We start from the raw sequence: 27,306 nt of genomic DNA, 5'->3' as shown, positions 1-27,306 counted from the left end.
TTGTGCAGCCACACAATGCAGTATCTCATGTAACAGAGAAATGAAATGCAAATTTCTCTGCTAAGGCAGGAACGGGGCTTGTCTGGGAGAGAAGGAAGCACTGTCCGGCTGCAAGAGCAGAAGAAGGTGGTATTGACCACTGTCTCTGCCATTCAGTCCCAAAAACTGGAAGAAACTACAGTTTGGGTTGTCCTCTGATAATATCAACACTAAACCTTCCATGAACCCATTCCATCTTTCATAGAAAAGGAACAAAAATTACTCTCCTGTTTTGTGCAATTCAGCAAATCATTTTAACCAGGACTTTTTTTTAAGGTACACAAGAAGTTGCTCAGCTGTTTGCAGAGAACAATATACATGCTACAGCATTATTTACATGTGGTCTGAGTAATTTGTAAAGGACTTGGAGTAATTTAATAACAAATATGAAAATTACTGATTAAGAAGCCATTTTAAACATCCTTTCTTTTAAAATTCATTTTTCAAGGAAGTAGAAATTTTTGCATTAAATGTTAGTTTTTCTGGGAGGTTTTTTTGTGGAGGTGGAGTAAGGAGTAAATACTAGTTAAAAACAATAAAGTAAAAGAAAACTAATGCTGGAGCAAAGGCAAACCTTTGAAATATGACTCAAAAATTCATTTGTTCAGTATCAGCACCCTGATTAGAGCATTACTAATGTGCATTGTGCATATGAAGAGCTACTCTGAGTCTAAATTGGTGACACAGGCAGGGGACAGTTTAACCTCTGGCATTAGCTAGAACTGGGCAGCGACAGGAGCCAGTGCAGCAGTGCTAATTAATGCACCCTGAGGGGACACAACGAGGCATTGGCCCTGTACACCTGAGACATACTTCTGTCAGCACTGAGGTGCCAATTACCATTCTCTCATAAAAATAACCAATGTTAAAAAAATAACAAAAAGGCACAAGTCCAAGTAATGTAGATAAACCAAGATTTAGCCATAAAATTATCAAGTGGATTCAGTAATGCATATCCCCAGTTTGTTAATAGAAGGCAGGATGAGCTCTGTTGTAGCTGCTGTTATGGAAATGCAGGAGCCTTGTTGCTGGGCTGGGCAGCAGCACCTTTGCTAAGTTCATTTACCCTGGCTGCTCTGAGAACTGACAGCTCTCACTTCCTTCACCTTGGTGCAAACTCCACTGGAGAGCAAAGATGAATTGAGTGGTGACTCTCAGGGCCACCACTGCAGCAAGCATGGAGGTGTCTAGGAAAGGATCTCTGCCTACACTGATGGTGGACAGAAAATGAACCTCTTTTGGACTGGACAAGAAACCAGAAATTCCTATTTTACTTCTAGCTAAACACTAGCAGTGCATTGTCCTTTGTAGGTGCTCAGTTTCAAATAATTTAGTAATATAAATCCCCAAACACTCAGCAGTCCTCCAGCTGAAAACCACTGCATAGAAAACCAAGATGCTGTGGGAGTACAGGCAAGCTCTTGTCTTTGTCAGATGACACATTCCTGATAACCGAGGCAGGGAAGAGGTTTGTCCACACTAGAGTCATATTAATGTGGGTTTTTCTCAGCAGGTGCTTTTTGGGGTGAATGAGGAACATTAAGCATGTATTCAATTGAAATATCTCAGTGTTTTTGAAGAAGACCTCAAGGATCTTAACTTCACATCAAATGCAAACCCTGAGTACAGCTTGCTAGAAAATGCTCTTACCCCAGCTGGCTCAAGAAGATCAATGCTGGAATTGATAGGTATATACCCTAAAATATGCTGCTATTCCTCCAAAAATATTTTATTAGAGTTTAATATGGTAATAGTGGCTGGTTGTATGGGGCACTACTTTACAGCTGGATGGATGGTAGAAGAGAGGAACCATTTGGCAAATCAGGCCAGACCAAATAGCATTCATTTGGTTAATCACCAGCTATTAAAATAGCATCAAATCATAGCAACCTATTTGCTTATAATTCAGTGCACAATTTTCTGCACAGTATATTCATAACTGCTGTACCCAAGCTAATTTTAAATGAGCCAACAAAGCCATTTTCCACCACTCTCCTGGGAAATGAATCTGTGGACTGATGGATCTTTCTGCTTCTGGGGCTAAGCCCCCACAAAATCTGAGCTGATGACATTGGTGGTTTGACTTTGAAACAAACTGATTTCAGATTTAGTCTATTTTTTAAAGCTTGGTGTGGTTTAGATCTCTTGCATTCCTCCAAGATTCATATAACTTACAGTGCCTAGAAGGTTATACCCACTGTGCTCTCTTCAAACATGCAAACATTCAGGCATCATTGCAAATTACTTTGTGAATTCTATTAGAGACAACCTTCAATAGCTCCCTGGTGGTTCATCTCTTTGTCATCATGAATCCAGCAAACAACAAAATCCCTCTCCTTCTAACTCGGGAATATATCAGTATGGTCTTAAAATTGAATTTGGTCTTAAAAGAGTTGACCCTTTATTTCTAAGAACTGATACCTCACTGCTGGAGTAGGAGCCCTGTACAGTTGTGGGGAGCAGAACAGTAGAGCTGTGGCCTGTGCAATGATGAAATATTTTTAGTAGTGAGGAAAGAAATTGATGAAGGTACATACACAATGGAGTTCGGTTATTTGTAAATATTGTGCACACTGTTGTTTTTCTGTATTGCAGTAAAGCTTGTAATGAACCTCTGGGCTCAGCAAAAGCTGAGGAATGAGTGTTACCTGCCCCAATTACTTCTTTTGTATAAAGAAACACATGGACAGTTCAAAATTTCTCCTCTGGTACTGCTGGTGTCCTCCCAGTCCAGCTTCCCCACCTTCAATTTAGCTGCAGAGAAATGAGGACAAACTCTGGCTCTGAAGGCAGACCCAGCCTTGCACATATTCCCGCAGTGTCCACACTCAGGTCAGTGAAACAGGTATGTGCTTACTTTTAGGGATGCAGTGGGATACGGTGGCATACAATGAAACCTCAGAGCCATCTTAAGGGTATCTGAATCCTTGGCTTGGCATTTCATTCTGCACGTCAGTTGATTGGTCATTTTATCACCAGTTATGAAGTGAAATTAGATAATCTCACTGCCATATGGTATAGAGTATTTATAGTTTAGTATGTTTTCCATATATGTGCACTAAAGCCTGCTTCAGGGATTTGTTACGGTCCTTGTGTTTACAGGATTTGGGTCTTGGGTGAAAGAAGAAATTGACAGTTGCTAATGTTTGATTTAAACTGATACTTCAGAGGCCACATGAGTGATCCCTAATTAAAATCAATTTACACTTTCTGTCCTTTGCCAGGGAGGCTGGCAGGGCTTTCCAGACCAAAGCTCATGTCCACCCAGCTCTGCTCCCCCTAGTAGCAATCAGGAAGGGGTGACTTCAGGGGACAAGGGGAGAGGCCTGTGGAACACTGGGAATGCTTAACCTCTACCTCAGCTCTCCTCCCAAACAACCAGGAGTACCCAGGGACTCTCCAGCTCTCTCAGGTAGCCTGAACCCTGAAGCATCTCTCCAAGAATTTTTCTCTGTATTAGGTTTAACTGCTAATGTCTTGCTTTCCATCAAAATGCTCCACTCCCCTTGAAATTTTGATAAATAAGGAGCTACAGAATTAATTATGTGGGACATTAGTCATTCAATATGTGTCATTATTGTCTCAAAACAAGCCTAAATGAACACCACAGAAGGGTCTTAGAGATCTGCATTTGGAGCTCACCCAGATGTGATAGAACAGAAGTGTATTCTCAAAATGAAACATTGCCTGGTATGGACACCAGCGCTGGGGAGTTGTATAGTGTAAATACCCCTCATACAATTTTCTGACTGCAAAATTGCACTAAGCTTTAGAGCACTTGTGTGGGTCTGCTTGACACCTAAATTCCCCATGCCTCATCTGTCTCTGCTGCCATGCCTTGGTCATTTTAAGTTGCAATGTCAGACACAACAGAAACTGGCTGAAGCTCAACCAGCCATTTTTTAAAAGTGGTAAATAATAGTTACAAACAACAAACTCTGAGAGAGGAGAAGCAATTTTCAATCGCCCTGTAAGAACCCTGTGAGCACTCAAAGAAAGAGGAGTTAATAAATGTTACAGTCAGGTTTTTTTGGATAGGATTCTTGCAGAATATGATTTCATAATCCCCTGTCTCTAGTGAACAACAAGACCTCTGTAAACACTCAATATTCAAATAGAAAATTGTTTCTTGTAGGCTTCCATGGCACAAAATAAAAGCTCTGTAAATCTGGGCCTCCATATGTGGTTCTCAGCTGGTGTAAGTCCCTGAATGAATTACATGTGAACAGAGAAATTAATGCTATGCACATGGTGGCCAAACTTGAAAGCAGAAATTGCAACTGAGAATATACTGCAGTGGATTGTGAAATTTTTGAAGATAAATGGAAGCTTGAGTCCTTGTTGATGTAATGCAACATCGATGCATTTCAAGGGATAGACAGCTATCACAGTGAGATACTACAATACTGAGATCACATTTGGGAGAATAAAGGGATTTGCTCTTTAAAATCAAAGACTGAAATTAAAAAGGCAAATATTCAATAATCCAATGTAACTTTGAACAAAAAATTGGGTAAAATACTTCCTCCTTTTTCAAATCTGTCAAATTGCTGTGGCAGCAAATGTATATGCTATCCATGTTTTGAAATGATTGTGCTCTAAAGCCACTTTTGTTAATCAGTCAACGCTGATGATGAATTACCCAAGAGTTTTGGTACTTTACAAACAGTTGCGGATCTTTTTGTTGTTGTTTTCTTTCCCCTTTCTCTCGACAGAGGAGGGAAGAATGTGCATGTTACAGTGAATTCTAAATGAGGCCTGTGCCTCCCCTGTTTGCAAAAAGCCAAGCAAAGCAGTAAAATAATAAATAAAACAAATGAAACCCTCTTTAATCCATTCATGAGCTCGAGTGTTTCAAGTAGGCCATAATATTAAGACACAGAGCTCTGAAAGAGATGGATCAGAGGAAAGGGCTATTGCTTAAACAATGCCAGCCCATTTAATTGAATTACGTATTTGTCAGCACTGTATTTTCCCATGTCCAGGATTCTTACCGTTGATTCAGGGCTTAAGGCCTAAATGGAAAGGGCAACAACTGCCGTGTATTTTGGTCCCGAACAAGCCGTGTCCTTTGAAATGGCAGCGCTCGACGTTGGGAAGAATGCTGGAGTGCTTTGCAGCAACAGAGGCCACCAGCAAAAGAGGTAATGAAAATATGTTACCCCCATGGAGTCGACCTTGCTGCAGCATACTGAGGAACTTCACTGAAAATTTTTAAGCCTGATGTTATTTCTGTAGCAGTTTATTTGTATTTATCACAAGGACAACTGGGGCTGTCCTTGAACAAGAGGACAGGAGCCAGAAATTCCCACCTTTTTTCTTTAAACTGATTTGGCAGAGGTTTTTTTAAATATGAAATCTATAGTTTAGTCAAAGACGTTACTAAATGTTCATTGTCTTATGATCAAAATTTCAACTGTTTTCCTTGATTTGTTGCACAAAATAAGCACTTGTGTATCCATCCCTCCCTCTAGGGGCATTTTATGCCTCATATGCCACAGCAGGACTGGAGGAAGCCACAGGGACCTGGACAGCAACAGCTCAGGCTGGAGGAGGAGATAAGGTAAACTTGCAAGTGTTAGGCCAGAGTATCTGCTCTATTCCTTTACAGAGCTTCCCACTCCGGCATCCCCCTCTGTCCCAGCAATTGCTATCTACATAAAAAGAAAAAGAAATGCTGCTTCTTCTCTGCTGTACCCATGTGAGTTTTGTTTCCAGATTATTTTGAGGACATGTGCCCTGTGATCACAAAGAGCACGATCATCCCTTTGTCCCACTCTTTCAGTAGTCTGTGGCAAAATTTTGGGAGCATATTCCCAAAAACCAATCTGTATCTGGAGTAGAAGTGTTGCCAGAGCATCCTGACTTCGAAAGAGATGACTCTAGATGAAGGATGCTTGAAATTGGCCCCTTCATACAACTGTCCATATAAGAAAACTCTGCTGAGTCACTTCCTAAAATTCAACCAAATGCTCTGCAACTCTGAGCCATATTTGCCCAGTTTACTGGCCCTCAATCACATTTCATTACAGTGAGATTACACAGCCTAGGTCCCTCCTCTTCCATTGTGTTGTACTCCAAATGAACACGAAATTCCATTTTGTTTTGGAGTTGGAACAACTCTTCCCAGATTAGTACACAGTGACACAGAATTATGTAGGCTTTACTTGAAGAAATGCCATTGTGAAATACAAGTTAGCAGGCTCAACAGAGCAATGATTGGGAAAAATTCTTTATTTATGACCCTGCATGGGTCTGGCTATCTTAGCTGGTAGATCTTAAAAATCTACAGTGCTTCAAAGCACACGTGTCTCTGCTAACAAGTCCACCCATCTCTCTGCCACTCACATCAGCTTTTTCCAAAGAATTACTCCATCACTAGAAGTGTCTTTGTTTTACATAAAGTTCAAGGTGAGATTATATTTCTTTCAGCTGGCTCTAGCTCTCCCAAGCTGTGTCGAGGCACAGCTTTCCCTCCTGCTGAACACGCAATTTTAGCTGCATTAATTGTAGGCAATTTTTAAGAAGTGCTAAAATAGGTTCCATAAATAGGAATGTTATGACCCAAGGAAATGACTCACATGGGTGGAAGGATCTCCTGCTTGTGCATCTATAACCTGGCTCTACAGAAAATGTGCAGCAAAACTCTGGAGTTCTAATCTGCCCATAATAGAGTGGTTTCATTTTGTACTTCCAGTTCCACAAGGTTGGGATCACAATAAACGGCACAGGGCTGTGTGGTCCTGTCACCTCTGCACCAGAGTCTTCATTTGTCCCCCTAAAAGGTTGTAGGAAGAGAAGCGTCACCACCTCCAGCCAGAGAAAGAAGTGGGATGCAAAGAGGTCAAAGATTTGTGTGAGCTGGCTCGGAGATGGTGCATTGAAATAGAAATTTCAAAGCACTGAGCTAATCACTAACTTGTCCTTCCACAATAGAGCAAATGGGCTGTGCCACAGCAGTGAAAATTTGAAGGCCTTTTTGTAAAATCAGATTAAAAATCTTTTGCCAATGTTTTGCTGACCAAATTCAATGACAAACATGTTCCTGTGGAATCTAAAGATTTCATTTACCATCTTGCCTAATTGTTTTATGATGCTTTTAGATAAAACATGATTTCAAATACCACCTGAAACACTCCACTTTAAACACTTCTAAAAAAATTACTATTTTACCCTCTACTTTTTTGTTCAAGTTTTGTGGGATTTGTATTTATTTTGATTGAAGCACTCCTTTTTTTTCCCTTTTTCAGTGCATCATGCAGTTCAGATGCATTTTAAACAGTTTCTGCTCATGTCTGAGCTCTGGTTCTGATGTGTGCAAAGAGCATGGCTGTTCTGAACCCGCCACATGTTAAAAGGATGAATATTAACTTTTGTTTTTTCAAAGTGACTCTTTAATTGAAAAATTAAATATTTAATGAGCTATTTCCATCCAGAAGGGAGGCAGGAAAAAAAATCCTGTGGTTCATTCCCAAGAAAAACTCATGCTGGTGTCTGGTACGCCGTCAGCGGTGAGCTGGCAGCAATTAGTGCTAACACAGCCTGAATACAGGACACCCTTGGGGGTGCTGGTCTGCACCCCCAGCCCTCAGTCCCTTACCTGCATCCCTTAACATACAGCCTGTGTCCAGTATTTCAGCTGGAAAACAGCTCTGGCTGTGGTTCTTTATACAAGTCCTTATTCAATGTATTAGGGTAAAATTTGGTTCTACTCACATAAAACCTCATAATCAAAACAAATGGCATTTCTAATTGAGCAAGGCCCTCTCGGTAATGAAGGGCAGCAGTGCTGCTGAGATCACTGGTTCGTGTTTCTCTCCCTGTTCAGAAGACTAAACTAATTTATTTATGAAATCAAAGCAACCCACCAGATTAGCCATCTAACTAGCTTGCTGCACTGTTTAGATTCACTCGTGTGCTCTCATGACATCCAAGTGAACAAGCTATATGTCAATGAAAGCGTTGGCGCTCCATCGTACATTATAGACTACTTTGAAGTGCAAAAAAAAGATCCTGCAGTGGGGCTACCAGCAGTAATTTCTTTTAGTTTTTTTTTTTTTTTCCAGTGAGCATATGTTGCGAGTGGGAAAGGACTGAGTAATGTAAACGGAGGTTTCATTAGCGATGATATGTGGCAGTCCCTGGGTGAAGGGAGAGAAAGCAAATCTGGGAGCACCTGTAGACTTTGCAGCCTCGTACCCATGTGGCAGAGCAGGTGCTGAGGGCAACGATGGGATCTGTTCTTTTTTCTTAGGATCCCCTCGTGTCTCCTGGTAAAGGCAGGGCAGGGTCAGCAGGTTTGGATGCAGAATGAGTCCCTCTCTGTGCACCTGGCCTCCAGAAACTGATTTTTGAAAACAAAAGGCAAACGCTTGCTTCCAACTGGAAGTTAGAATATTTCTACCAAAAAGGCAGAGGGGTTTGCTGGGATATATTTTCAGCAAAATGTCTCCCACCATTATGTTTTAAAAGTTCTTGTTTAACTTTTTTTCATAAATGTTGATGATTGCCCTAGTTGTATTTCCTCTCCTCTGACAGCATTTTCTTTGCAGCAGGTTGGAGAAGGTGTCCAGAGTGTTACAGAACTAACCACGCTGAATGGTGAAGACTTTGCCATCTCCATGGGCACACTGAGTATCCCATCATCAGCCTTCACCAGCTTATGGGCTCACTGGTGGAGATGCTGGAGATGTGCCTTACTGGGGTGTGGCACTGGAACAGGCTGCACAGAAAAGCTGTGGATGACCCATCCCTGGAAGTGTCCAAGGCAAGGTTGGACAGGGCTTGGAGCAACCGGGTCTAGTGGAAGGCATCCCTGTGCACCGTAGAGGGTGGAATGCTACGGGCTTTAAATTCCTTCTGAGCCAAACCATTCTAGGATTCTGTGATTTACTGCTTTTTCCCCGGCTGGGCTCCAGCAAGGTGCGAGTGATGACCCTTCACCTTTCCTTGCACCCCTGCGTTGTTTAGCTGCTTTTGGTGCACCTTTGGGCCGGAGCACAAGTGTGGCGAGGAGCGGCTGAGGGAGCTGGGAAGGAGCTGGAGAAAAGGAGGCTCAGGGGGACCCTTCAGGCTCTGCACAGCTCCTGACAGGAGGGGACAGCCGGGGGGGCTGGGCTCTGCTCCCAAATAACAAGCGACGGGACAAGAGGAAACAGCCTTAAGCTGTGCCAAGGAAAGCTTAGATTGAATATTCGGGCAAATTTCCTTATTGAAAATGTTGCCCTGCTGCCCAGGGCAGTGGTGGAGTCCCCATCGCTGGAGGCATTTAAAAGCCGGGTGGATGCGGCATTTAGGGACATGATTTAGTAGCGGCCTTGGCAGTGCTGGGGGAACAGTCGGATTCGGTGATCTTGAGGGGTTTTTCCCAAGTGAATGACTGAGTTTCCAAGGCTGTGGGGCGACAGGCGGGCCCGGGCCTGTCCCCTCACGGCCCGGCCGCGCTGGCAGCGCGGGCTGCGCGGGCCGCGGGGGGCCCCTGCCGGGCACGGCCGCTCACTGCACCCGGCCCCGCAGCGGAGCCGGCTCCTCGTTCCGGGGAATTATTTCACGGAATGGTTCTTTGGGTTTCGTGTAGTCTTTTAATTCAAAAAACATTTCATTATTTTTCCCCCGCAGTGTATTCAAGCACACGCTCTATGTATTTACCTGCATACACTGCTAGTTAAGCCTATTCCATGAACACCTTGATTCCGTGTTTTCCCATTTCCTTGCTCCAAAATTGATTGAAAAGCCACACATGGGTAGGAAGCAGCACCAGGTCTCCAGGAGCACTGTTTCCAGTCTTCCTGCAGTCACTGACTTTCCAGGTTACTTGTTAAATTTGGCTTGTGCCCGGCTGTGTTTTCCTGCCACAGTGAGGGCTTGGCAAGCCATGGCCACTGACCAAGTGTGAAGCATTTGGATACCGTGGAGACAAGGGCTGTGTTTGTGCCCAGGGAATAAGGAATTTAGGGAGCACTTTAGCCCTGCAAAGCAGATGTGTTGAAGAACACATCATGTATGAATCTCTTTTAAGTGCCCCCAAAATTTACTGAAGATATTGCCAGTATCTCACTAGCAATGGGGACTGCTCCAAAGTGTGCCGAGCTTGGCTCACTCTGTGCTCCGTAAGTTAGCTGGGAATGAGTTCCAGAGCCCTGCTGTGCTGCTTCTGCTCTTGCATTTGCAGGAATCACAGCAAGAATAAAGCCTCCACCCAGGGCTGCTAAACACAATCTTAACCCCTTGGGAGGGGTCCGAGCTACAAGGCAAGGTGGGAGACCACAGATGAGAAATATGAAAGCCTCACAAAGCTCAGCTGTGGGGAGGAGCAGCTATTGGGGGGATGCTGACAGAGGAGCAGCACCTTGTTTGAGTGCTACTTGGGCTGTGGGTTGTATAAGCTTCCATGGGCATTGGCATCACAGCAGACGCAAGGATTTCTTTCAGTGGAAGCAGGATGGGCTTTCTGAATCTGTAGTGTTTAAAAGATCACAACTGATGTCTACAACTCCAGAGAGTTGGGGAGCTTTTTTTTTTTTTTTAATAATATGATATCTATGTTCTAAGTTTTTAGAGAATCCAGGATTTCTATTTTAATTTTCCCCTTTTTCCTGTAGGACTGATGCTGCTGTACATGCATAATGACACAGAAAGCCTAGAGGATAGTTTTACCATGCAGCTGACAGATGGCAAGCGCACAGTCCAAGGGACACTTTACATCTACATCATGCCAGTCAACAATGAAATCCCTCATCTTTCCAGGTTAGCTATCTGAGTGACATTCGGTGCATAAAGACTTACAAAGAAAAAAAGAAAGAAATGAGAGGAACTCATCTCAACACCAGCATCTCCAAGCCCACCCACGTAATAGAGGAGATCTGGCTTCCATTGCATGGGTTGTCCCTGAAAGCTGGTTCATCACAAGGCTGTACACTCTGCTGCCTGGTACAGAGCTGTGACAAGGCACACAATTCAATCCAGCAAAAACCATTCACGCAGAAAAAGCTGGTTGCTGGTCTCTGAGCAAAAGCTTGTTTATATTTAAGTTAGTGGCAAAACTCTGGTTGTCTTCAGTTAGGCCAGAGTTGCTCGTTTTCACAATCTATGTCTGTCTCCCACTTTCTTTATTCCCTTCTGTATGTTTTCTCCATTCTCTTTAATCTATTTTTAACAGTGAATCTTGTTGGGAAGAACACGGCATGGCTTGGGAATTTTTTAATATTTAAGGTCCAAAACCAATTGAAGGCAGTGTTAATGCTCACATTCCTTTCAAGAGAGCCAGAGTGCCATCTCTGGGAATAAAGCTTCAAAGAGGTGGAAGGGAGAGTAATATTAATTAATTGTCTCTCTTTGCCAGCAGTGAAGTCCTTCTGACCTCTTTCACCATAAAATAGTTTATCATCAGGTTTTTGAGTGGCATGGAAAGTCTAAACCTCGTCATGAGCATTTTTTTATTGGTCTGCAGAAGAACGAGGAAGAAACTTGGCGTTTTGTAGGACTGGGATGCAGGTGATGTGGTTTCACTCACTTCATGGCAGTAAGATATGTTTTGGCCTAATTTGGGTTCCTCCTTTTAAGAATTTGTGAGTAAAAAAATAAAATAAATTATGTGGACCTGCTGATTCCTTTCAGAAATGCCAGATCCAGTCTGTAAAAAGAAGAATAAAATACTGGGTTTGCTTCTTGTGTTATGTAGACCTTTTAAAGACCTCCATGGGCTGTAGGGGACGAAGCACCAGCAAGGCTAAAACTTCACTGAATGGTGATGGTGCTACATTTTCTTGATTCACAAAAATATTTTGCAGAACTTAATATAATTTCTATTCTTATGCCAAAGGAATATTTAGGACTTGCCAAACAAACCTCAAATTTGTATCCAGGTCCAACTCTTCCCACTAGCAAGGTTTGAATCCCCTTTTTACGGGCACAGGAAACCTGTTGGATCATAAAATACCTGGTGAACTCTAGTTGTGAAAAAAGTACAAACCTTCTCTTTGAGGCAGAAATCAGTGCACATATGAAATCCCATGTTGCTCTGCCTAGGTGCCTGGGGCCCCTTTTCTGGGTCCTTTTTGCAGGGAAAAGCCAAAAAATCCACTGTGGTTGCCCCTCTCTGGAAAGTAGCAGCAGCCCATAGCATGCATAGAGGGGCATCAAAACTTGAAACAGCTTTGGCTTCTTTCCCAGAGCATCATGTGTGTATTTAAAAAAAATTCATAGAAGTTGTAAACAACATGAAGTTATAAAATGGACATGTGCCCCTCCTTCCTATCAGAATTTCTTTAGGAGCTCGTGGGTGAGGAGCCATCACGCCCCTTTGCTTGGAGGGAATGCTGCCAGCCTCCCCCTTCCCGCTCCAGCCAGGTCCTCTGCTTGCAAGGCATGATCTGCAGCTCTGTCATCTCCTTCATCCTGCTTTTTGCCTACTCCCTCACTCTGATTTGCTTATGCTTCATGTCTTACCTCCTTTCCCCCATTTCTTCCAATTTCACTCTCTGAGGATGGTTTCTTGCTGCCATTTCTATTTTCACGCACGTGAAACGGCTTTCCTGGTTCCGTATGTTCTCTCCTTCCTACTGTGAGCAACCCCGTGGAAACGCTCCTTATTTAGTCTTTTAATTTCCACCTTGTTTTCTAGTCCATCAGAGGCAAGTTTCATATCTCAGGTCTTGTTCTTATATTCCCAGTCCATGGATCAAATGAACCCCTCTCATAATGGAAGGAAATGTGCCCATATGACCATTTCCACCAAGCTATGGAGCTGGAATTGCCCTCTTCTTCTGCACAAAGTCATAAATCCAATTTTTAGTTTCATCTAAACCCGTGAGGCTGAAGGGCAACATAAGAAAAAATCACATGTGCATACGTGGCAAAGCTTTCTGTCCCAGTCCCACAGGAGCAGATTTGTTGAAATGTTTTTAAATAATTCTATCTGCTCCATGCTAAGAGGAGCCTGTTCTTGCTTAATAAATTGGAGAAATTGCTCACAAATACTTCATCCATATGAAAGTGCGAGCCCTGTACTGCTGCCAAGAGACGTGAGACCTGTGGTGTCGTGCCGAGTAAGTGATGGCCACACGAATTAGAAAAGCTTAGGTACAGATCCCTCGCTGCCACAGTTTTCCCCAAGATGTGAAAATATAACAGGGAAAATACTAAGCAGCATTCAGTCTTTCCAGCCAAATCTGCCTCTTTTGGACACAGTCATGGGCCGCATACCAAGCGGTGTAGGAGAGACCAAAATAACATCTTTAAACAATCTGAGCTGCCTCTTCTACCACTTTGAAATTAGAAGTAAAGAAAGGGCTGCTGCCTGTCACCCTGTGCTGGGTGTTGTACCAGTACATCAGTGCTGTTCCTGCTGCAGGCCATGCAGAGAAGCCAGTGGCCTTTCTTGCAGCACATTCATGTATTTTAATTATTTTTACCCAGATTTGTGCTCTAACTAATTTTTTCCAGCCTCTCTCCTTAGTAAGCTGCTTTTCTCACAGTAACTTTAAGAAATCTCTTAGTTCCCTTCCAGAGGAGAAAGGATGGCATTGGAAACGTTGCTTTGAGTTTGGACAAGAGTGTGTGTGAAGCAAGTAACTGCTGTGCAACGCTGAGCTCAAGGAAGTCTGCCTCAAGTCATTAAATCCACCTTGCTAAATGGGCAGTGACTGCTGCTGGTTTGTTTTTTCACCAGTGTCTCACTTCCTGTTTCTTTTTTTACTTTTTTTTCTCCTCAGGAATATGGGTTTGGAAGCTGAAGCAGCTGACAAAAAGCCATTTCCAATACTGGGTCACAAGCAGACACCAAAGATGCTTCAGGAGATGAGCTTGACTAAACTGTCCCCATATGCCCAGATCTGCAGCTGGAGGCAGCAGTAGCTTTAGGGATCTTATGCCTCCTTTTTCCTGGGGATGAGTGAAATCCCCAGCCAGCTCCCGCAGGAGTAGGCTTGTTCTGGTAGTAGTTTAGTCCGTGACTTGGTTTTGGTTGATAGGGTAAGCGGTGAGACCAAACTAAGATTTTTATCTGACACTTTCTCCTGTGTTGAGGTGGCTCTGGAAGATCTCCTGCAGGATTTCTTTCTTGTTTCCTCCTTGTCTTTGCCTCAAGGTGCCCATAGCCTCTGTCCCCATCCCACTTGGAGTGAACACAACACACCTATGGAACACCAGGGCAACCTGGACGCCATCCTCAGCCTCACCCTGCAGCATTCCAGCTGGGGAATAACTCAGAGAGAAGGCTTTGCCTCTTGGGCTCAGACCCTAGAAACTGCTTCTTGCTGCACATCTCCCTCCACCATCTCTCTCTGTAATGACACATTTTAGCTGACTTTTATGTTGGTTCACTAAGCCACTGTGCTGTCTTCTTCCTTTTATAATTAAGCAACTTGAGAAATCCTTTGAGGTCAATAAATTCTGAGGAGGCTTACATAAAACAGAATATAAAGTGGAGAGCCCTGCCATCAGAAGCCAGTAAAAGTCAGTGACACCTCTGCAAATGGCATTATGTCATTGCCTAATATTAGTAAGAAACAGTAAGATTATGTTTTTTTGTTCAGAGCTATAAAAAGTAATGAGTCTCACATAATCTACTGAAAGGAAGGGGTGGGGGGAGTGCATGAGAGGAGAGAAAGGTGACTGGAAAAGTGAACTTCCATTTTTTTGGGCATTCTGAGTGCATTAGTAAATCTAGCTCATTACAGCCAAATAGAGTTTAATGTGCTTTGTCCTGTGAAGTTAATTTATTTTGTTTTGCTTTGCTTGCTGGGAACACACACACACAAAACCTTTCAGGACTCAGGTGGTCTCGTTTCAGTAACTATAACATAATAATCAGAAGCCGGAAAATATTGCAAGGAGGCCAGAAAGGGACTCTTCATCAGGAGCTTTGGGGATAGGACAAGGAGTCATGGGTGAAAATTTAGGTTAGATACATGGAAGAAATTCTTCCCTGTGAGGAGGTGAGGCACTGGGACACATTGCCCAAAGAAGCTGTGGATGCCCCATCCCTGGAAGTGTCCAAGGCCAGGTTGAATGGGGCTTGAAGCAACCTGATCTAGTGGAAAGTGTCCCTCCCCATGACAGGGAAGTTGAAACTAGATTAATTTAATGTCCTGTCTAAACCAAGCCATTCTGTGATTCTGTGACTTTGGGGTGGATGAGGGTGGTGTTATTCATCCTGGGTCATGATACAGTGCTGCAAGTGTCTTGGATGCTGCTGATCCCAGCTCGATGAAGCCCAGGGCATTATTCTCAGTCTTCATAAACAGGGTGAAATATTTACTTTCTCTCCATAGGAATGTCTGTGCCCAACCAACAGATCTGTGGAGTCATTCATTTCAGAAGAGGAAGGAAGTGACCCTCTGAGGGAGGCTTTGTGCTCCCAACCTGAATACCCAGGTTGTGTGTGAGTTAAATACGAGCTGTGAGGGCTGGGGATGCAGCAGAGCATTGCCCTGCTGCAAGCCAGCAATTTGTGAGCAATGATCTCTAATAAGGACCAGGCTTTACAGGGAGGGCCAAGCAAGGGCTGACTTTCATCCTCCTTAGTCCTGGTGAAGGTGGAAATCTTCAGAATGGGCTAGGAAAGAGAGCCCTGTGGACTGTGCTCAATAAATACCAGTACTAAATCTCAGACTGGGCTGAGGGTGGGGAAATATTTTAGCAGTGATATTCTGCAACCAAAGGATAGGAAGGTTTTTTTTCACACACCATAGCTGTTCACTAATGCATGCATGAACTAACTGTCCTTTCTGTCAAGCATCTTCATTAGTATTCTTTTTCTTCCTTTTCTGGCGTTAGATTGAAAGAGAGATTATACCAAAAGTTGGCTGGCTATCAGTTGGTCCAATTTTGTGTGTTTTAAAATGTGTGCTTTTTATAGGGCTAAAAATTGGTCCGGAGCCTCTGTGTAAGCAGCAGCTACTAGGGCTGGTGGGTGTTAGCTCTCTCTTTGGATCCCAAATTCATTCTCATGTGCTGTGGGATTACTTTCCAATATGTGCAAGTTCCTCAAACACCACCAAGTGTTTTCTGGAGCTCATGAGTGCTCATGAGAGGGGAATAGTGCAAGTGACTGCAACCAGTGACTGTTAGTGTCAGGATGCAAAATAATCCATATTAATGCATGGAAAACCACTACATGGTGGCAACTCTAGGAGGTGCTTCAGCCTGGGGATTTATAAATTACAGAATTATTTAGGTTGGAAAAGGACCTCTGAGATCCAAAACCTTGAGTCCAAAACCTTGACTTATCACCACCTTGCCAACTAGACCATGGCACTAACTGCTACATCCAATCATTTGTTGAATAGTTCTGGGTTGAAAAAGGTGCAGTTTTTAATGCACAAAGCAATGTCTTGTTCACTTCTGCTCCTCCATATTCTACTGACACCCTGCCCCTGTTCTCCTTGGGGTACTTCTGTCCTGCTCTTCCAGTGCTTGTCTCAAGTGATCCATCTCTGTGTGTTTACAAGAGATTGCTACTATTTCCTAACTTGCCTTCCTGACACCTTGTAATTTTTCTTGCTTTGCCATGGGTAGCAAATACAAATGGTCAATAAAGGGTGACCTCCTCAGGGCCATCAGAGCTGCTCTTGCCCTTTTCTCTTCTTCCTTCTGAAATTCTATCCAAGAAGTGATAACCTCTGGATTTACCCTGAGTAGAAAGGTATGGGGTCACAGAGCAGGTGGATGTCGGCCCAGCACCTCTGATAGTGTCAGCAAGCACTGCCAACCCTCCAGAAACCCTGCCTGGGCCACAGCATATGCATGGTGCATGGCTTTATAGCCCACACACCACTGATCCAAGGCTTTCTGGAGTGAGCCAGCGCTGCACAGTTGCTCTCCACATGTGTTGCAGGTTTGGCATGTCTCCGAAGAGTTGGACCCTGCTCGTACGTGCTGCTCCGAACGCACCCGCTGCAGACAGCTGGGGAGCCCCCGCCAGCCAGATGGTCGAAAAGCTCCCTGCACCTGAATCCTTAAAAGCATTTGTTCTCCAAAAAATTGTTTGTTCTGCAAAAAGGGCTTAGCTGAGACATGGGCAGCTCTGGCTCCATGCAGGGGGCTGGTGCATGAAACCATATCGCGTCCCTTTGCCCATCCGCTGCGAGCGTTACCGTGTCACCTGGGGTGTGAAGCTGCTGCTTGTGGTGTCTAGACTTGTGATTACTGAAAATTAATTAAACTGAAGGAAATTAGGCTGGAAGGGGAGTAGGCTCCTGGGAGGGGAAAATGGAAGAGAAAATAGGATACTGGTGTTAACCCTTTCCAGCTACTGCTATTAAATAGGAAGGGCTCATAAATACTCTCCAGGCTACTCAAATACATGCAGACAGAGGATTGGTGTGATTTCAGGAGCTCTGCTCCTTATACATTCAGATCCTGTGCAGGCAGTGTTCATAACCCAGGTGGGATGAGCACATCAGAAATGGACAGCCCATTCTCCCTCTGCCCATATCTTTTAAATAAGTCACTTCATTGTTAGCCAGACCTGAAATAACTTGCAGATCAGCAGTAGGTTTGAAATGAGCTGTTGTGACAGTGGCTAAGGTCAGGGGAACAGGGATGCTTGGATAGAATCCAATAATAAATCAGAGCTTTATGGGGACGGGACGGGAGGCTGGATGTGCAGCAGAAAAAGGTGTTTGCTGGTGGTTGGGTCTCCTCTTGGTTTTGCTTAGCCTCTTACCTGCTCTTCTGTCCCTTAAAGTCTCTCTTATATAGCTTTTCAGCATGGTATCCAAGTGCTTTGTGCCTTCCCCTTGGCACACAGCCACCGTCTGGCTAGCGAGCAAGTACAAACTGTAACACCTGGGTGTCAGCTATGAACATTAGGGTGTGCTACAATGGACCCATCTGTAGTACTTGGCACATGCCGGAGATTTTTATGTGTGGTTGGCTGAAAAGCAGGATCAGAGAGAGAGAGGAGGGAGAGCAGGAGAAGAGGGCTCCGCTGGGCACGCGGAGAACATCATTTTGGCAAAGGTGCCAGTAGGTTTCCACGGGCTTGTCTGCTTCTTCGCTCAGCTCATGCATTCAATAAAAATATCCAGGTTGTTTCAAAGAAAGGCAGGAGTAGATTTCCCCAAAGAGTAAGGCTAGAAGCCTCATTCTTTTTCTCTGGAGAACAAGGCTTATGCTATAGCTAGATATAATAAGAATACATTTAATAGTAATAGATATAATAAGCCTCTGATTTAATAATACTTAGTTTACTGTTCTTCCATGTGTATCAGGTACTGTTGACTGACTCCCTGAGCACCACAGCATTTCTAGCCAGGTTTGGCAGGAGAAGTGTTGTGGTTTTCAGGCTGTGGCAGCTTTGACAATGTTGTGCCCTGGAATAAATTTCATTTTTGAGAGTATAGACAAGAGCTGCCTTTCGTATTTGCACACCGGTATCTTGAGCCCAAAGAGTCCCGATAGTTTCCAGTTTTTTTCAGTGAATAGAAAAAAACATGTCCCCATCTGAAAATGTCTATGTATCACTGAGAAAACCCAGGAAAGGTAGGAAATGAGTTTACAGCAGTAAAAGGAGCCATAGCTTATTGCATCAGGTTCAACTAAGCGAAAACTGCAGTGCACTCAAAGGAGAGGAAACATTTCTTTTTACCCCTTTATGTGGCACTGATGTATTTTAAAATGCATAGGCAAAGTTTGCAGTTTATTTCTTCCAAAGGGGCCAAGTCCTCCTAGCATTCTTATGAACAAGCTCATTAGAATAAAATCCATTATGCGCATAACTAATGACACAAATTTACAAATCTGTTGACAATTATGACCACATCCCTCATTGCATTTGCTTGTAGCTCGCTGAAGTGACCAGGTGAAGGAGTTCAATCCAGAAGTTTTACAGCTCATGAGCTCTGAGTGCAGCCATGTGAGATTATTTCCCAACTGGATTACAAAGCTGTCATTAGGCAGGGCAACTTGGGAGGACCAGGGCACGAGACCGTAAACTGTCCTCAGGAGACTCGAAGTCATTTTGAAGGCAGGGTGAGATATTCCTGGCTGCAGAGACCATTATATTTTATATTTTCTTTTTAGCCGGGGAGGGGGGAAACACATGCGCATGCACACAAACCAGGGCTGTTCCAAGTAGTGCCTGGCGTCCTCTGGAAATGAATAGAAATTAAATTGAGATGCTGGTATCCTCCGAGTGTTAAATATTTCCAAGTTCTTGCCAGGCGAGTATAATTTATTGAATGTAGGTTTTGTGAAATAGTGCTCCTGTCAGGGGGAGATTGGCACCAGAGAAATGAAGGCAGCTAATTCTCAGGGGGTCCTCCCTGGCAAAAACCCTCTATTGAGTCCTCATGCTACTTGTGCTCATAACTGCCGAAAAACCAGGAGTGCCATCTGCAAACTGTGATTCATAAACACTCTGTCAGTCTGCCATCTACCCTGACATCATAAAATAACAAGAAGCAGCATTGTAATAAAGAGAGGAGGTTTGCAGTCGACCAATTAAATGCATCTAATTTATTTCTGTTACAGCTGAGGCTTTATTTATTAGTAAACAGCTGCATTTGTTACACTTCTTCCCCCTCCCCCCCCCCCCTTTTTTTTTTTTCTCTTTAGCAGGAGTGTGCCAACTGGCACTTTTGATAATCCATTAATCCTAAATAATCATCTGGGTACTTCATGGTTCGTAGGGGGAAAAAAAATGGAAAAAAAAAGGTTATTAAAAGTTAAAATGTAACCTTGCAAGGAGGCTGGAGAGCGCTTCTCTGCTGTGGGCTTGCATGAGTTATGGTGAGCTTAAGTTTGCAGGCCAAGTCCTACACTCAATTTACACCTGCGAGTAACTGGCGTGACAGCCAGCTGAAAGGGCTATAAATCCAGGAGCAGGATCTGGCCCTGGGCATATTTTTTTCTTTAGGACAGCCTGTTTGTGGTACAAGAGGAGCATTTTGTGTGTTTGGTTTACTTGCCTTCTCATTTCTCGGTGCTAACTTGATTCTCAGCAAAGCTAAAAATCTGCTAATTGGTTGTCAAAGTCTAATTAGCTGCTATTACAAAAAAAAAAAAAAAAAAAAAAAAAAGAAAAAGATAAGCTTGCCTTTTATAATTGGAGCTGACCCCCACTCCCCCTTCCCCTCCCCTTGAACCCCCTGGTGTGTGTTAATTGAGCTGCAGGACTTTTCAGTGTATTTTAATGCTCTCTCCTTTTCAGTGCTCTGGAAAGGTTTGCAGTTAATGAGACAATAATATATATAATCAAGTTAAAATGCAGTAAAAGAATAGGTAAAACTGTATGGAATTGGGATGGTATGTACATGTGTGGAGAGAGGAAGAGGTTCACCTGCCTCCCTAAAGCTTCATATGGTCAATAATGTCCCATAATGTCAAATGAACATGATGAGGATACTCAAGAGGCCAAACCAGGTGAAACACAGAGAGGAGACCTTATAGCTGTCCACAACTTCCTCATGAGGGGAAGGACAGGGGTAGACACTGATCTCTTCTCTCTGGTGTCCAGTGACAGGACCTGAGGGCATGCAGCTGGGTCAGGGGAGGTTTAGGCTGGATATTAGGAAAATGTTTTTCACTCAGAGAGTGGTTGGGACTGGGACAGGCTCCCCAGCATAGTGGTCACAGCATCAAGTCTGCCAGAGCTCAAGAAACATCTAGACAATTCTCTCAAGCACATAGTGTGATCTTCAGGCTGTCCTGTGTAAGGCCAGGAGCTGGATGATGATGATCCTGGTAAGTCCCTTCCAGCTCAGAATATTCTATGTTTCTATGATTAATCTCTACTATATTTTATTCTTGCTGCATGTGTGTCTACAGACATAAATACATGATGCCCCCTGCAGCTAGAAACCAAGCCCACCTTCAAGTCTATTTGGGCTGTTCTTCCCATAAGATCCCAGAACATTCCAGTGAGGAGGTAAACATCTTGGAGAACACCTGCCCTGCACTCCTGCCCTGGCCACTTCTGTGGGAGCAGCACGTGCCACGCTGTGCCTTGTTTTGGTCGCTCGATTTTAAAGCCTGTCTCTTGTTTTATGTTAAAAAAACAATGTTCAAAAGAAGTGAGCACAGGTGGGTGCTCTATATATGGGTGCTCTTTTTCAATATGTATAACATTGAATTTACTTACTCAGTCATGTTTTCCTCTTTCTCCTCCTCCCATCTTCCTCCTCCACACCTGCTTTCAATCAGTCCCCTCTGCCCCGCCTGTCATCCTATCCTCTTTGCTGCTTTTACCACAAACCCACTAATGTTATATTTCAAGTCAAACTTTCAAGCCTACGACATTTAAGCAAGGGAATAAAAAAAAATCCAAGTGGCTTCACCAGCCTTGCAAGGCAGGGAGCTGGCGTGGCCTCGAGGAGTGCGCGGGGGCTGCTGCTGACCGCTTGAGCTGCTGAGGTTGTGGGGTTTCACCCTTCCTAGCAGTTGAAGTCTGTTTTTTTTCCTTTATATCTGAAAGTGCTTCTTGACTTTTTTTCTATAGTCTATAAAAAAATGAACATATTAAGGCCAAATGTTGCTGCTAGATGAACAACTTCAGATGTACGTGTCTTCTTGTCATGCGTCACATAGGCTTAGAGGGGTTTGACCTGACTATGATGGGTATTGGGCTGAAAAATAGAAAGAAGTAAATCAGGCTACCCAGAAGATCAGATGAGCATTTATTTATTCTTTGAATTACTGATGTAAACTGGGAAACTTTTTTGTTAAGTTATTTTTAGCAGCCTTCCAGTACATAAAGGGGCTACAGGAGAACTGGAGAGGGAATTTTGACAAAGGCATGGAGTGACAGCTTAAGGGGGAATGGCTTCACACTGACAGAGGGCAGGGTTAGATACTAGGAAGAAATTCTTCCCTGTGAGAGTGGTGAGGCCCTGGTTCAGGTTGCCCAGAGAAGCTGTGAATGACCCATGCCTGGAAGTGTCCAAGGCCAGGTTGGACAGGGCTTGGAACAACCTGGGAGAGTGAAAGGTGTCCCTGCCCATGGCAGGGGGTTAGAACAAGGTGGTCTTTAAAGCCCCTTCCAGCCCAAAGCATTCTAGGACTCTGTGATTATTTTAAAAAATATCTTCTTTATGGTCAAACTGTACTGGTTGATGGCTGACATCCCAGTTTGGGTTTGTACTTGGATCACTGTGACTTAAGAAGGGGCTTGAAAGCTTCATCCTTAGGCTCATAATTAGGGACATCAGGAGCCTGATTCTTCCTACAACGTTAAGCAAAGGGAGCATATAACTGGCTGGCCAAAGGACTGATCAGGAGGGTCTTCTCTATATCATGGTGCTTGGGGCAAAAAGACTTTCAAGCTGCTATGGGAAAACAAGTCCTTTTTTCCATGTGGGCAAAGATAATTTGAATCACCTGCACTTGCCTATTTCACTGTTGCCTCTTTATATAATCTTATTTGTTTGGATTTCTTGTAAAGAAAATGAGTCAGTGTGAGCACTGCATCTACTTAATCAGCCTGGGCTTGACTGTGGACTTCTGTAACCCCTGAGCAGGTTGTACAGCAAGTCAATGTCCTGCATTTCTGGCTGCTTCCTGCAGTGTTGTCCTATCCTTTGCCTTCCCAAGTCCTGTCTCTGCACTCTTTCTTGATCTCAGATTACTTTTGGAAACAGTCTGAAAATGAGTCCCCATTCAGTGAGATTTCATACAAATTTTAGGTAGTTGGAAGGTGCAACCAAAAAGTAAAAAAAAACCCCAATTTCTCCTCCAACACAGCACAAACAATTTGTCTAAATGCTCCAAGACTGGTGAGTTCTCATAGTGTTGCTTGTGCTGGGGAAGAGGTTGGTTGTTTTCCTTTTTGTTGCTTTTTCTCAAACAGAATTGCAATTTTGTTATATGAAGCTAAGCTAGCTAATTGTATTTATAATTTTAATGACTCAGATGTCTTAGACTAATTTCCTCAGATAACAGTCACTTCTTGAATGTGTCAAGTCTCAGCCACACTTTTCATTTGCCCTGCTAGCTGCATGGGAGAAGTGGAGTTAAATGAGTTGATAGCAAAGATGAGCCATCAAATGGGGCCAAAAGCATGGAAATTGATGCACATTTTGTTGTGGAAATAAAATTTTAAATCCCCCCCAAGCCCTGACAACCACTATACTCAAATGTTGCTGGCAGCCTTCTTCACTTAATAAGGAACCTGTTGTTTTTAAAACTCAGTTGGCAGCATAATAGACAAGAAACAGAAAAAAGCTCCCATGGAGCCCAGGCTAGAAATGCCACTATTGTATATTGTCATCAGCAGGTTGACTGACAGCAATGGAAACTGATTGACGTTATTCTCTTGCTCTTGCAAGAGAATATCCTCTGATAAAAACCTGTCTCTGCTTCTGCTTTTGGCAGATCAACCCCTGTGCTGCCACGCTGATATAGATATGTTTTTTAAACAAGTAAGGCTATGATAGAAAAGGATGAAGTGGATATGACGAGGTAAATAATTGCTACTCCTCTTCTGAGAAGACCAGTTCATCTTTCCAGTAACCTCAATTTTCTGGGGCTACTCCTTTGTACAAGTCAGAATTGCCCTGGCCCCTGGCTGATGCAGTGGAGCTCCTCATAAATAAATCCAATGGAGCTGGAACCTCTGTTGCTGAGGTTACAGCACCACTATCGGCTTAAAACACAGCATTTGTGCTTAATGCTTAGTTCATTAACACGCCCTGTCCATTGGCTCATTTGGATCTATTAACATAATTGTTCTTTCTAAACAACTGGGTCATTCTCTCTGCCCAAACAGAAAATCAAAGCTGGCTTCGACATTTTGGACAAATCACACAGCCAGATAAAAACATGGGCTCCTCTATAAACTCACCCAGGCTGAGGTTAGATTAAAATCTTGTGATTCCATTTAGCATCAGCCTTAAAGTGAGACTCTGTGTGGGGCATATTTGAAAACAAACGAGATGGCTCTGGAGCTTTTTCTGTTGTAAATGTCCTGTCTGCCTCTAAAACCTAAAGCAAAAATATTTTCCCAGCCTATTTTGATAATGTTCTTCTCCTTGCCCTGAACAGAAGGGCTCACTTTTACCCTATTCTCTCCTGGTCTGAGTTGTAAAAAAAATATTCCCTTTTTCAATTTCTCTCGTGTTGGTTTCTCCTTTTACTGGTTTCATTTTTTTAGGTGACATTGTTCTACTCGCCAAACCTGTAACTTTAACAGAGGGTGACAGGGTGACCTTGACGACAGATGTTCCTGTGGCAACAGATGGCACAAGCAAACCCGAGAAGCTGCTGTATGCCGTCTCCCTGCCACCTGTGCATGGTCAGATTGAGCACATCAATTATCCCGGCGTGCCCATTTCCAGTTACAGCCAGTTGGATGTGGTGGCCCAGAAGGTCTCCGACGTCCACGACAATAGCCATGGGGCCAGTAAGGAGGCACTCAGGTGAGAACACCTCCCCTTTGCACACCAGTGTGCTGAAATCCCTCATCCAGGCAAGGGTTAAGTCTGCCTCTCCTTCTCCCTGTACCAGTTGGTGCAATATTTAATGACTGATGTGGTTGTGGGGAAGAGGCTGCTGCAAACAGTAACACGATGTAATTTTATCATTACAGCAATTACATACTTTATTAACTGTAATGGTGAAGTTGTATGGCCAAAGGCAATAGGAGTCTCACAGGCTTAGGAATGGGGTGTAACCAGGTAGGCTTTCGTACCAATTAGCAAGTGAAATCAAACAATATAAGTACATATAAAGAATTTACCACGTTTCTCAAGGATGCCAGCGGTGGAAAAGGAAATGCAAGAATTCCCCATCTGCAACTGTTGTTGCTTTCTGGGCAGTTCATTCTCCTGAAGGGGAAAAAAAATAATAATCGTAACATTGTCTGAAATGATCAGGAGAACTTAATCCAGATGGTGGTGTCATTTCTAAGAAAAAGCATATGTTGGCCATTATGATACTTAAATATAATGGTTTTACATTCCTCTAGTGGGCACAAAAGGCACACAACAGAGTTGGCGGGGTTTTTTAATCTTCTGAATGGTGGCAGTGGTGGTGGAGTGGTGGGAGATTTTATCTTCCAAATGGTGTGTTTCCCAGAAGACATGGCAAATTCAATTGAGGAGAGTCTGCTGTAAAAGCCGTGCTCCTGTGGAATGCAAATTTGTGCCTTCCTCCAACCAGTAACAGTGGAGAGGTTTAATTTACTGCCCCCTTCGGATGATCATCGTTTTTTTATATTCTTCTGGCTTCTTCTTTTTTCTTTTTCTTTTTTTATTTTAACATGTTTTTCTTTCCGATTTGCTTTAAAAGTTATTTACGCTCCCTTTGCAGCAAAGTGGGCACTATAACTAATTTTATTCTTACCATGATTAACTATGAATAATTTCCTAAGAAATGAGTCAAATTAACAAGGGGAAGAAGGAATCAATAAATCATGAAAGCAGCCTATTTCTAAGTGGGGTTAAAACCACCATTAAATAAATCACAGACTCTAAATGATGACCCTCTTGGATATGAGAGGGGAAAAAAATGTCCATTTAAATTGCAGTGAAAGGAAAAAGGAAAGTGAGGGCCAACATCTGTGGCCCCCACACACTGCACAAGGAGGGGGGCACAGGAGAGGGAAGGAGTTCCAGGGAAGAACCCTGGGACAAGGCAGAGTTGTGGTTTCCCTGTGATGGTTGCCACAGACCAGCTGTCAGGAGGCAGCCAAGCAGGGATCAGAAAAGCCCTGGTTTTTGGATGTTTAGGCAGAAATATTGTTTAATAGCACTTTCTGCCTCCTTCCCTGATCTGAGCAGGAGCTCAAGAATGCAGGGGCTGACCCAGCCTTTCTCGAAATATCTCAAATATTTTCACTCCTCTTTGATATTTTTTTTTATTTGTCTTCATAGGGTTAGCGACAATTTAAACTACTTGGAGACCATTCCAGCACCAGGCCCATCGTGCTTCTTAGCTGGTTTATGTTACATCCTTTTAATCTTGCATTAAGGATCATACTTTGCCTGGTGTCATGTTGAGTGCAGTAATGTTACCTAGGGCTAGATTTCCATCTTTCTTGTTCATGGAGACTTAAAAATTTTAATTTTATACAAGGAATACCATCACTTTTGCATAAGAGCGGCTCATCCATCTTCACACCAATATGTTAGGACATCTTTAAACTGTAGAAATTGGGTAGACATTCCTCCTTGAGTTTTCTATGGGAAAGAAGGGGTCAAAATACTTATTCCTTAGTTAAAAGGAAAAAAATAAAAAAGGAAGGGAGAAGCAATTCTGCTTGTAACCTCCCGTTTGCAATTCTTTTTATGATCTTCTCTCCTCCCTGAACACATCATGAAATGGCCCCAGCTCCCTGCTCACTGGGAAGGGGTACCTATTGCCTTGTGTTATGGGCTGGTTTTTCAGCTGGTTTAAATCAGGATATCTCCATTTGCTGAAATGATGCCATAGCCATTTAAACTCTGGCTTATAAAGTTAGTTCATAAAGTTGCTGAGAGAGTCTCTTTCCTAACATACTTTGTGGTCATGGGAGCTCATCTCTCTTTTTTTTTTTTTTTTTTTTGTGGCACTGGGAAATATTCCAGTGATTCAAGGTGATGTGTCTCAGAAATTGTTTGTCCTCTCTCTCTTTTGCCCACCTGACTGCTGTGGGCAGGATTTGGTTTGGGTCTTTTGGCAAAGCTGTGCATGGGGAGTGCAGGACCCCAAGGTGCAGCAGTCTCTCCCTGTTCACAACATCCCCAATCACAGGGCTTCCACCAAAAATCACCGTGAACCGGGGAAGCCTCATGCCCTCATCCCTCCCTCTGAGCGGGCACTGAACCAGGGGAAGCACACAAACATCTTCATCCCAGTGTCCTCCGTGCTGGTCTCAGTGGGTACATCGTGCTTATCCAGTGCTTCTGCACTGGTTTTAATCATAGTCTTGTTCTTTAATAATAAATGCCGCAGAACAGAGTAGTGCTTACAGAGCAACCAAGAATGAAGTCTGTTTTTGTTGTATAAATACAGCCCAGTGTGTGTCCCCAGGGCAGAGGGACATGTGTGGGGAGGGCTGGACCCTTGGAGTGTGTCTCCATTTCCTGCTGCTGGTGGGGGCAGAGAGTTGAGGGCATGGGCAATGGGCAGAGAGCAGAGGAGCAGCAGCAGGACCAAGGAATGGATTGTGAAGGGTAGAACTTGAGTGGATAGGCCAGGTGTCCCTTCAGGGTGCCATGTCTGCCTCTCTCCTCTTCACAATTCTTTCCAAAAAAAGGAATTTATGGGCAGGTAGCTCAAGGGTTTCAGTGGCCAAGTTGTGTCTGAGGATCATGCAACCTTGGCCTCTCTCAAATATGAAGGAGTTGC

The 27,306-nt window shown here is 43.5% G+C and overlaps 2 long non-coding RNA genes across 2 annotated transcripts; both read left to right on the top strand.

Moving 5' to 3' along the window:
• Positions 1-2,651: 2,651 nt before the first annotated feature.
• LOC137478821 (uncharacterized) lies at positions 2,652-8,668 on the top strand. The gene is made up of 3 exons (XR_011001824.1): positions 2,652-2,884; positions 5,025-5,183; positions 8,592-8,668. It is a non-coding gene; the product is annotated as an uncharacterized lncRNA (long non-coding RNA).
• A 925-nt stretch (positions 8,669-9,593) lies between these two features.
• On the top strand, positions 9,594-27,223 carry LOC137478819 (uncharacterized). Its single transcript, XR_011001822.1, has 3 exons — positions 9,594-9,848; positions 10,641-10,785; positions 24,131-27,223. It is a non-coding gene; the product is annotated as an uncharacterized lncRNA (long non-coding RNA).
• The last annotated feature ends 83 nt before the right edge of the window (positions 27,224-27,306 follow it).

Source organism: Anomalospiza imberbis, chromosome 9 (genome assembly GCF_031753505.1).
Source record: "Anomalospiza imberbis isolate Cuckoo-Finch-1a 21T00152 chromosome 9, ASM3175350v1, whole genome shotgun sequence".
In the NCBI taxonomy this organism is placed as follows: Eukaryota; Metazoa; Chordata; class Aves; order Passeriformes; family Viduidae; genus Anomalospiza; species Anomalospiza imberbis.
The sequence above is the reverse complement of the archived record's forward strand: the minus strand, read 5'-3'. Positions and strand labels throughout refer to the sequence as shown.